This window comes from Lissotriton helveticus, chromosome 5_1 (genome assembly GCF_964261635.1).
Source record: "Lissotriton helveticus chromosome 5_1, aLisHel1.1, whole genome shotgun sequence".
In the NCBI taxonomy this organism is placed as follows: Eukaryota; Metazoa; Chordata; class Amphibia; order Caudata; family Salamandridae; genus Lissotriton; species Lissotriton helveticus.
The window spans coordinates 1,319,372,038-1,319,384,195 of record NC_136065.1 but is presented as its reverse complement, the minus strand read 5'-3'; positions in this window follow the sequence as shown (position 1 = coordinate 1,319,384,195).

The window sequence follows — 12,158 nt, the reverse complement described above, 5'->3', positions numbered from 1 at the left end:
ACTGCTACAATCGTAATGCAGGCTGCAAAGTATAATGCGTACAGCGAGAACAATATTATAAAATAATACGGTAAAAGCATTGTATGGTTTCTAAGCCATATAAAAATACATACATAAATACATTGACTAAAATGCTAAACTGGTGCTTCTAAAATACGCCTACCCCAATGTACCTAACCTAAGTCTGGTACGCGTCAGGGAGTAAGTATTGTGTAGCATAGGTTTGGTTTTCTTTGCCAAGAATCTATCCAAGATTTCTCTTAGGTTCTAATCAGCTCCATTCCTTAGTTTAGAATGAAGGAGTTCTGGTAGTTGTTGTGTTGGGACTCGATTTTCCAACACCCCGCAAGGGGAGCTAGGAAACACTAGAGCTGGATTCTCAGCGAAAGAAAGGACAGCTTCACGATCAGTGCGTCAGCTGGCGGGTTGGCTTCCTTCGGCACTTGCTGTAGCGAGCTGCGTCAGGCAAGTAGATAGTCGAACTGCTCCGAACCTCTGTGTGTTGCTAGAGCAAGTGAGGGCATATTTATACCTTGAAGGTGCCTAGTTTGACATAAAGTCAGGCATAATAACGTCAGTAAAGAACCCCAAAGGCATATTAGTTCTTTGTAAAGTACATGAGTTCTTGGAAAAATCAATATTCAAGCAAGTGGAGGTCCCTGACTGCTTAAGCCGATTTTCCAAGAAATCGTTGTGACGTTTTTGATGCGGGTGGAAGCAGCCATGACTGTATTTGTATCTATATAACAAAGACAAATGCCAGAACTGATACAACAAATTAAACATAAATTTCACTCAAAAAGGAAGAAATCTTATTTCAGCCCGAGATATTGCTAATCAATAGCGATTTATTCATATAATTTTTGGTGATTATTTTTACGAAAATTTTTACATTTTATATACAAACACTACACCATTATTACATGTAACAAGAATCATTCACACTTATCAAACATATCACAGTCGTTCAAAATCAAACATCCATTCATACATAAATCTGACAGATCCGGACTTTACGGAAAAGCCAGAGGGGGGAAATTAGTGGAGGGAGGGGGAATGAACACAAAGGTTGCTCAGGAATTTCAGCATGTATGGTATGATATAATATACATATGTACACTTGGAATTTAATCACAATCGATTAGATTTAGTCAAACGCAATATGCCAAAAGGATAAGACACAGCATTTATCGGCATTCGACTTTAGTAAGAGCAACACTTTGTACAGAGGCCTACGCGTTTCGAGTCCCAGCCAGAAGTTAGAAAGGGAGGACTCTCATCAGGGCCAATGAAGTATCTGAAAAACAGAAATTATCTCTATGTAAAAACAGTCTCTATGTAGAAAAGTTCTTTTAGGTGCCTAAGTGGCACTGAGGGTGAACCACCATTCCCTCAAACAGCTTACCCAAATGGTCTACGAAGCCACTTGACGGGTGTAGAGGAGCGAACAGTCACTTTTAATGATGCACAGCGAGTGGGGACTTTTTCTTTAGCCGGGCGCTTTTGGGGGGTCACACTGAAAAGGAGAAGGTTTTACATTACCAACCGCTACTTGCGCTGGATGGCCAAAGGTACCAGGAGGGTGTGGCTGATCTCTTACCTCACTGAGTTGGACTTCTGGAATTCCGGGGGAATCCACGGATCCAGGACAGTCAGGAAGTCTAATTCTAGGCGTTATGAAATCTAAATGAAAATGAAACGGACATTACTGACCTGTGTATAAAAAGGGGGGGTGTTTTTTTTTATAGTAACACTATACGTATTGAGAGACTTAGAAGGATGTATCAAGATTTCCCCGTGGTCTACTCATATATATGTAGAGAAGTACTCAAGGATTTAAAGATTTTAAAGGGAATAGCGGGATATATACGGCAATTCAAAGTTCATCCTAGATTGAAAACCAGTAATAAAATAGAATAGAGTAAGGGAATCCGTGTCGGTACCTGCACGAAGGGGAAAGCTTCACTCAATTAAAGAGCGTGGCGGGTGGACTGGAAGCGGAGACATCATCCAAGTAGGTGACTCCTAAACAAGGGGGAGCGTGGAGGTCAGTACAGGGGTATTAAAACACGTGAGTTGCCCACAGAAGACACCTCTAGAGACCTAAGTTACCTAGTGAAACCTTTTCGCCAGCAACCCGTGTTGGCGTCTACGAAGCACTACTCCTTAGCGCATGCGCCAGATAGCAGAACTTAGGCACCGAGTAGTCTACAGAAATAGTCCTGACCGCGGAAGGAACACTACTTACCTGCGCATGCGCATCGCGGAATTAATTGGAAATTGACGCTGACTCGAAGTCATCCGCTTAAGTGATGGACACCCTATAACACACAACAGGAGAACAGACCGGGAGTGTCCCACAGAGTATGACGGGCAAGGGACCAGGATGTTTAAAGTTTATAGATTTCTGATAGTTCATTCAGTCCAATGACTGCCGTATTGAACTTTACAATGAGGAGCGCTTCCCTTTTAGAGAGTCTGGTGTCCCAGTCTCCTCCTCGGGGATCACGCTCCACCTTGGAAATTATTGTCCATTTCAGATCTTTGACCTGATGTTGAAGTCTAATCCAGTGATTGACCAGGGGTGCTGTCTCCACCCGATTCTTTAGTCTAGATTTGTGCTGGGAGATTCTTTGACGGGCCTCCTGATTGGTCTTACCAATATACAGGAGTCCACACGGGCACATGACTCCATACACGACATATCTAGACTTACAATTACTAAATGTGTCGTGTTTCCACGATATGCCCCTATGTTGAAACAGAGAACCCTCTATTGTGGATTCGCAGCACAGACAGGTACCACATTTGTGGTGTCCTGTGATTGGGTTTAAACCCATCAGTTGTCGAATGGTAGAGGGTGCTTCCTTTGGAGTAGCTGCTCTTACTACAACATTGGCTATGCTTTTGTCTTTTGAACGCAAAAAGTGAGGGTTCGTTTAGGCACTCTCCTAGATTTTTAACAAGGTGCCAATTTTGACTTATAATTCTTTTTAACTGATTGGCATTGGGAGAGAATGTAGTGACGCACACCTGCGTTTCCATTGCAGAGATGGCAGAAAGTACAGTTTTTTCAAAGACTAGAATCCGTGGATACCCAAGAAAATTAGTATCTAACTGTATGAAAAGGGCACGTTGGACTCCAAGGGAAAGCCTCCTGGAACGACGCAACAAACCACAATTAAAACGTCAGGTGTGCGTCACTACATTCTGTCCCAATGCCAATCAGTTAAAAAGAATTATAAGTCAAAATTGGCACCTTGTTAAAAATCTAGGAGAGTGCCTAAACGAACCCCCACTTTTTGCGTTCAAAAAAGACAAAAGCATAGCCAATGTTGTAGTAAGAGCAGCTACTCCAAAGGAAGCACCCTCTACCATTCGACAACTGATGGGTTTAAACCCAATCACAGGACACCACAAATGTGGTACCTGTCTGTGCTGCGAATCCACAATAGAGGGTTCTCTGTTTCAACATAGGGGCATATCGTGGAAACACGACACATTTAGTAATTGTAAGTCTAGATATGTCGTGTATGGAGTCATGTGCCCGTGTGGACTCCTGTATATTGGTAAGACCAATCAGGAGGCCCGTCAAAGAATCTCCCAGCACAAATCTAGACTAAAGAATCGGGTGGAGACAGCACCCCTGGTCAATCACTGGATTAGACTTCAACATCAGGTCAAAGATCTGAAATGGACAATAATTTCCAAGGTGGAGCGTGATCCCCGAGGAGGAGACTGGGACACCAGACTCTCTAAAAGGGAAGCGCTCCTCATTGTAAAGTTCAATACGGCAGTCATTGGACTGAATGAACTATCAGAAATCTATAAACTTTAAACATCCTGGTCCCTTGCCCGTCATACTCTGTGGGACACTCCCGGTCTGTTCTCCTGTTGTGTGTTATAGGGTGTCCATCACTTAAGCGGATGACTTCGAGTCAGCGTCAATTTCCAATTAATTCCGCGATGCGCATGCGCAGGTAAGTAGTGTTCCTTCCGCGGTCAGGACTATTTCTGTAGACTACTCGGTGCCTAAGTTCTGCTATCTGGCGCATGCGCTAAGGAGTAGTGCTTCGTAGACGCCAACACGGGTTGCTGGCGAAAAGGTTTCACTAGGTAAGTTAGGTCTCTAGAGGTGTCTTCTGTGGGCAACTCACGTGTTTTAATACCCCTGTACTGACCTCCACGCTCCCCCTTGTTTAGGAGTCACCTACTTGGATGATGTCTCCGCTTCCAGTCCACCCGCCACGCTCTTTAATTGAGTGAAGCTTTCCTCTTCGTGCAGGTACCGACACGGATTCCCTTACTCTATTCTATTTTATTACTGGTTTTCAATCTAGGATGAACTTTGAATTGCCGTATATATCCCGCTATTCCCTTTAAAATCTTTAAATCTTTGAGTAGTTCACTACATATATATGAGTAGACCACGGGGAAATCTTGATACATCTTTCTAAGTCTCTTAATACGTATAGTGTTACTATAAAAAAAAAACACCCCCCCTTTTTATACACAGGTCAGTAATGTCCGTTTCATTTTCATTTAGATTTCATAACGCCTAGAATTAGACTTCCTGACTGTCCTGGATCCGTGGATTCCCCCGGAATTCCAGAAGTCCAACTCAGTGAGGTAAGAGATCAGCCACACCCTCCTGGTACCTTTGGCCATCCAGCGCAAGTAGCGGTTGGTAATGTAAAACCTTCTCCTTTTCAGTGTGACCCCCCAAAAGCGCCCGGCTAAAGAAAAAGTCCCCACTCGCTGTGCATCATTAAAAGTGACTGTTCGCTCCTCTACACCCGTCAAGTGGCTTCGTAGACCATTTGGGTAAGCTGTTTGAGGGAATGGTGGTTCACCCTCAGTGCCACTTAGGCACCTAAAAGAACTTTTCTACATAGAGACTGTTTTTACATAGAGATAATTTCTGTTTTTCAGATACTTCATTGGCCCTGATGAGAGTCCTCCCTTTCTAACTTCTGGCTGGGACTCGAAACGCGTAGGCCTCTGTACAAAGTGTTGCTCTTACTAAAGTCGAATGCCGATAAATGCTGTGTCTTATCCTTTTGGACGTATTGCGTTTGACTAAATCTAATCGATTGTGATTAAATTCCAAGTGTACATATGTATATTATATCATACCATACATGCTGAAATTCCTGAGCAACCTTTGTGTTCATTCCCCCTCCCTCCACTAATTTCCCCCTCTGGCTTTTCCGTAAAGTCCGGATCTGTCAGATTTATGTATGAATGGATGTTTGATTTTGAACGACTGTGATATGTTTGATAAGTGTGAATGATTCTTGTTACATGTAATAATGGTGTAGTGTTTGTATATAAAATGTAAAAATTTTCGTAAAAATAATCACCAAAAATTGAATGAATAAATCGCTATTGATTAGCAATATCTCGGGCTGAAATAAGATTTCTTCCTTTTTGAGTCAAATTTATGTTTAATTCGTTGTATCAGTTCTGGCATTTGTCTTTGTTATATAGTTATAGGCGCTCAGCCTAACTGATTAGAGCCAACTCTTCTTTGCTAATACAGATTGTAGCGGGAATTCTTCTCGCGAAGTTTGTTTGTTGTACGAATCCACAATTTTTTTGTGGCTGATGAGAATTTATTCCTTGTCCCTTTTTGGGTAATAGGTACACCTAGATACCTTAGCCCAAAACATATATACACATTGTTTTGTTGTTATCCAGTTTATTGTGTCGTTAGTTCATTAATTCTCTATGGCAGAAAGGGATACTTTTGCTTATTCAGAAGATCACATACAAAACCTCCTGAGTGACCCACCAGTATTCTCTTCAGTTTCCCTAAGTGTCTCGGCTACTTCACAAAACGAGTCGGACAAGTTACTTCGGTTGAAAAAGAAACAAATAAGAACTGACCTTCATGGTCATTTCCTTCTTCAACACCTATGGGAGGGTACGATCCCGGGTGGCCTTCAAATCAAAAATATACCAGTCATCTTTACTGAAGATCCCCTTTTTAAAAAAGGTTTCAGTCAGATCGAAACAAAATGCAGTAGGGACCTTATGGTCCTCACTGTTGAAACAGCTGTCAGAATTTCAAAACAAGAGCTAGAGCAAATAGCCCAATTAGAGTCTGAAATAAGTAGCAATCCCACGATAGCTGATGCGAAGGCACTAATAGACAAAGTGGCAAAAGAAATACAGGAGTTCAAAGACTATACTGTGACGCAAAAAACAAATCAATTCGAAAAGGATAAAAAGAACTTTTCACTTGAGAACGTGTATCCTTTTTTGCAAACTGATTTTTATACTAAACCAGACTCGCGGCGTTTTCTACCAGGCAACCGTGGGAGATCACGTAATCAGTTCATCACCTTTTCTGACACTTCGTCATCAGGTGGCGAAAGTGATAACAGTGGTAACATTAGTAACAGCAGACCAAATAAGAACCGCAAATGGAATCAGAATCAGCAGCAACAAAGCAATGCTCAGAATTCTTTTTTAGGGAGAGGTCAAACACGCCCGAGAGCGAAAGTGAGATGGGAAATGACAACTCGGCGTCAACATTATCAAAATCAATAGTGTCACCTATTTTCAATCTCTCACCCAAAGTATTGACTGCAGCAGAAGAAAGTGTCCTATCGAAGGGCCTCTCTTTTGTACCATCCAAACGCACTGACTTCACTAGAATGAAAACTGAATTCATTGAGTTTTGCCGTAAACTAAGACTCTTAACTTTTTTTGCGGAAAATCCAACCACTGTAACCCCGGAAGTCACTGGGCTCCGGAATAAATCCAACTTTTGCCCCCCAGGGCACAAAACACCAAAAGAGATTCTAGTCTTTGAAAAAACTGTACTTTCTGCCATCTCTGCAATGGAAACGCAGAAAAAATATGTCAAATTTAATACCACAAAAGAACAGACTAAAGCTCTTATGGATCTACAGAATGATCCCACTATCACTATAAAGCAAGCCGACAAAGGCGGTGCTATAGTGGTGTGGGATACCGCCGACTACAACAATGAAGTCCTAAGACAATTAAATGATCAGGAATGCTATCGAAAAATTGGGAGAGATCCAACATCTGAATTACAGAACCAACTTTTCTCTATCATTAGGGAGGGCTTTGAACAAGGCTTTGTAGGCCCAAAAGAGTTGGACTTTTTACAAAAAAAACATCCTAAGGTACCTTTATTTTATATCCTACCAAAGGTACACAAAGATCCCAATAAACCTCCAGGCAGACCTATAGTCGCGGGTTGTGACTCATTGCTCGAACCCGTCGCCAAATATGTCGACGTGTTTCTTAAACAATTTATGACCCATGTTACATCATACTTGCAGGACACTACAGATTTCATTAACAAACTTGAAACTATAAAGTTCTGTGAAGGCAGTGACATCCTGGTCACCCTGGATGTCACTTCACTCTACACTCAGATCCCGCAGGATGAAGCGGTGGCAGTGCTCACTCACTTCCTGGAACTGAGACCAAAACCAGTACAGGTACCCACAAAATTCTTGATCGATCTGGCATCTTTTGCCTTAAAAAAGAATTATTTTTGCTTTGGGAAAGATTTTTATTTTCAAACAAAAGGAGTAGCAATGGGGTGTCTTTTCGCCCCAGAACTGGCTGTCCTTTTTATGTCACTTTATGAGGACACTTTCGTCTACAACAACAACCCCTTCAAAGATCGTATTGGGGCGTTGTTACGCTTCATTGACGATGTTTTTATGGTGTGGAAAGGTGAGGAGGATGAATTGAGACATTTCTACGCTTGGTTGAACGCACGGACAGTAGACATTAAGTTCAGCATAACATCTTCAAAAGAAAAAATATCTTTTTTGGATGTTGAAGTTTTTCCAAATGAGGGCAAATTATCTACTTCTCTCTTTGTTAAGCCAACGGACCGCAATAAAGCCCTTCTATTTTCAAGTAACCACCCGAGGAGCCTACGAGAGAATTTACCGCTAGGACAATTTCTTCGGATCCGAAGAAATTGTTCTATGAATGAAGATTACAAGCTCCATGCGAATAATCTGGTGACGAAGCTATGCGACCGTGGATACCCAAGAAAATTAGTATCTAACTGTATGAAAAGGGCACGTTGGACTCCAAGGGAAAGCCTCCTGGAACGACGCACCAAACCACAATTAAAACATCAGGTGTGCGTCACTACATTCTGTCCCAATGCCAATCAGTTAAAAAGAATTATAAGTCAAAATTGGCACCTTGTTAAAAATCTAGGAGAGTGCCTAAACGAGCCCCCACTTTTTGCGTTCAAAAAAGACAAAAGCATAGCCAATGTTGTAGTAAGAGCAGCTACTCCAAAGGAAGCACCCTCTACCATTCGACAACTGATGGGTTTAAACCCAATCACAGGACACCACAAATGTGGTACCTGTCTGTGCTGCGAATCCACAATAGAGGGTTCTCTGTTTCAACATAGGGGCATATCGTGGAAACACAACACATTTAGTAATTGTAAGTCTAGATATGTCGTGTATGGAGTCATGTGCCCGTGTGGACTCCTGTATATTGGTAAGACCAATCAGGAGGCCCGTCAAAGAATCTCCCAGCACAAATCTAGACTAAAGAATCGGGTGGAGACAGCACCCCTGGTCAATCACTGGATTAGACTTCAACATCAGGTCAAAGATCTGAAATGGACAATAATTTCCAAGGTGGAGCGTGATCCCCGAGGAGGAGACTGGGACACCAGACTCTCTAAAAGGGAAGCGCTCCTCATTGTAAAGTTCAATACGGCAGTCATTGGACTGAATGAACTATCAGAAATCTATAAACTTTAAACATCCTGGTCCCTTGCCCGTCATACTCTGTGGGACACTCCCGGTCTGTTCTCCTGTTGTGTGTTATAGGGTGTCCATCACTTAAGCGGATGACTTCGAGTCAGCGTCAATTTCCAATTAATTCCGCGATGCGCATGCGCAGGTAAGTAGTGTTCCTTCCGCGGTCAGGACTATTTCTGTAGACTACTCGGTGCCTAAGTTCTGCTATCTGGCGCATGCGCTAAGGAGTAGTGCTTCGTAGACGCCAACACGGGTTGCTGGCGAAAAGGTTTCACTAGGTAACTTAGGTCTCTAGAGGTGTCTTCTGTGGGCAACTCACGTGTTTTAATACCCCTGTACTGACCTCCCCGCTCCCCCTTGTTTAGGAGTCACCTACTTGGATGATGTCTCTGCTTCCAGTCCACCCGCCACGCTCTTTAATTGAGTGAAGCTTTCCCCTTCGTGCAGGTACCGACACGGATTCCCTTACTCTATTCTATTTTATTACTGGTTTTCAATCTAGGATGAACTTTGAATTGCTGTATATATCCCGCTATTCCCTTTAAAATCTTTAAATCCTTGAGTAGTTCACTACATATATATGAGTAGACCACGGGGAAATCTTGATACATCCTTCTAAGTCTCTTAATACGTATAGTGTTACTATAAAAAAAAACCACCCCCCCTTTTTATACACAGGTCAGTAATGTCCGTTTCATTTTCATTTAGATTTCATAACGCCTAGAATTAGACTTCCTGACTGTCCTGGATCCGTGGATTCCCCCGGAATTCCAGAAGTCCAACTCAGTGAAGTAAGAGATCAGCCACACCCTCCTGGTACCTTTGGCCATCCAGCGCAAGTAGCGGTTGGTAATGTAAAACCTTCTCCTTTTCAGTGTGACCCCCCAAAAGCGCCCGTCTAAAGAAAAAGTCCCCACTCGCTGTGCATCATTAAAAGTGACTGTTCGCTCCTCTACACCCGTCAAGTGGCTTCGTAGACCATTTGGGTAAGTTGTTTGAGGGAATGGTGGTTCACCCTCAGTGCCACTTAGGCACCTAAAAGAACTTTTCTACATAGAGACTGTTTTTACATAGAGATAATTTCTGTTTTTCAGATACTTCATTGGCCCTGATGAGAGTCCTCCCTTTCTAACTTCTGGCTGGGACTCGAAACGCGTAGGCCTCTGTACAAAGTGTTGCTCTTACTTAAGTCGAATGCCGATAAATGCTGTGTCTTATCCTTTTGGACGTATTGCGTTTGACTAAATCTAATCGATTGTGATTAAATTCCAAGTGTACATATGTATATTATATCATACCATACATGCTGAAATTCCTGAGCAACCTTTGTGTTCATTCCCCCTCCCTCCACTAATTTCCCCCCTCTGGCTTTTCCGTAAAGTCCGGATCTGTCAGATTTATGTATGAATGGATGTTTGATTTTGAACGACTGTGATATGTTTGATAAGTGTGAATGATTCTTGTTACATGTAATAATGGTGTAGTGTTTGTATATAAAATGTAAAAATTTTCGTAAAAATAATCACCAAAAATTGAATGAATAAATCGCTATTGATTAGCAATATCTCGGGCTGAAATAAGATTTCTTCCTTTTTGAGTGAAATTTATGTTTAATTTGTTGTATCAGTTCTGGCATTTGTCTTTGTTATATAGTTATAGGTGCTCAGCCTAACTGATTAGAGCCAACTCTTCTTTGCTAATACAGATTGTAGCGGGAATTCTTCTCGCGAAGTTTGTTTGTTGTACGAATCCACAATTTTTTGTGGCTGATGAGAATTTATTCCTTGTCCCTTTTTGGGTAATAGGTACACCTAGATACCTTAGCCCAAAACATATATACACATTGTTTTGTTGTTATCCAGTTTATTGTGTCGTTAGTTCATTAATTCTCTATGGCAGAAAGGGATACTTTTGCTTATTCAGAAGATCACATACAAAACCTCCTGAGTGACCCACCAGTATTCTCTTCAGTTTCCCTAAGTGTCTCGGCTACTTCACAAAACGAGTCGGACAAGTTACTTCGGTTGAAAAAGAAACAAATAAGAACTGACCTTCATGGTCATTTCCTTCTTCAACACCTACGGGAGGGTACGATCCCGGGTGGCCTTCAAATCAAAAATATACCAGTCATCTTTACTGAAGATCCCCTTTTTAAAAAAGGTTTCAGTCAGATCGAAACAAAATGCAGTAGGGACCTTATGGTCCTCACTGTTGAAACAGCTGTCAGAATTTCAAAACAAGAGCTAGAGCAAATAGCCCAATTAGAGTCTGAAATAAGTAGCAATCCCACGATAGCTGATGCGAAGGCACTAATAGACAAAGTGGCAAAAGAAATACAGGAGTTCAAAGACTATACTGTGACGCAAAAAACAAATCAATTCGAAAAGGATAAAAAGAATTTTTCACTTGAGAACGTGTATCCTTTTTTGCAAACTGATTTTTATACTAAACCAGACTCGCGGCGTTTTCTACCAGGCAACCGTGGGAGATCACGTAATCAGTTCATCACCTTTTCGGACACTTTGTCATCAGGTGGCGAAAGTGATAACAGTGGTAACATTAGTAACAGCAGACCAAATAAGAACCGCAAATGGAATCAGAATCAGCAGCAACAAAGCAATGCTCAGAATTCTTTTTTAGGGAGAGGTCAAACACGCCCGAGAGCGAAAGTGAGATGGGAAATGACAACTCGGCGTCAACATTATCAAAATCAATAGTGTCACCTATTTTCAATCTCTCACCCAAAGTATTGACTGCAGCAGAAGAAAGTGTCCTATCGAAGGGCCTCTCTTTTGTACCATCCAAACGCACTGACTTCACTAGAATGAAAACTGAATTCATTGAGTTTTGCCGTAAACTAAGACTCTTAACTTTTTTTGCGGAAAATCCAACCACTGTAACCCCGGAAGTCACTGGGCTCCGGAATAAATCCAACTTTTGCCCCCCGGGGCACAAAACACCAAAAGAGATTCTAGTCTTTGAAAAAACTGTACTTTCTGCCATCTCTGCAATGGAAACGCAGAAAAAATATGTCAAATTTAATACCACAAAAGAACAGACTAAAGCTCTTATGGATCTACGGAATGATCCCACTATCACTATAAAGCAAGCCGACAAAGGCGGTGCTATAGTGGTGTGGGATACCGCTGACTACAACAATGAAGTCCTAAGACAATTAAATGATCAGGAATGCTATCGAAAAATTGGGAGAGATCCAACATCTGAATTACAGAACCAACTTTTCTCTATCATTAGGGAGGGCTTTGAACAAGGCTTTGTAGGCCCAAAAGAGCTGGACTTTTTACAAAAAAAACATCCTAAGGTACCTTTATTTTATATCCTACCAAAGGTACACAAAGATCCCAATAAACC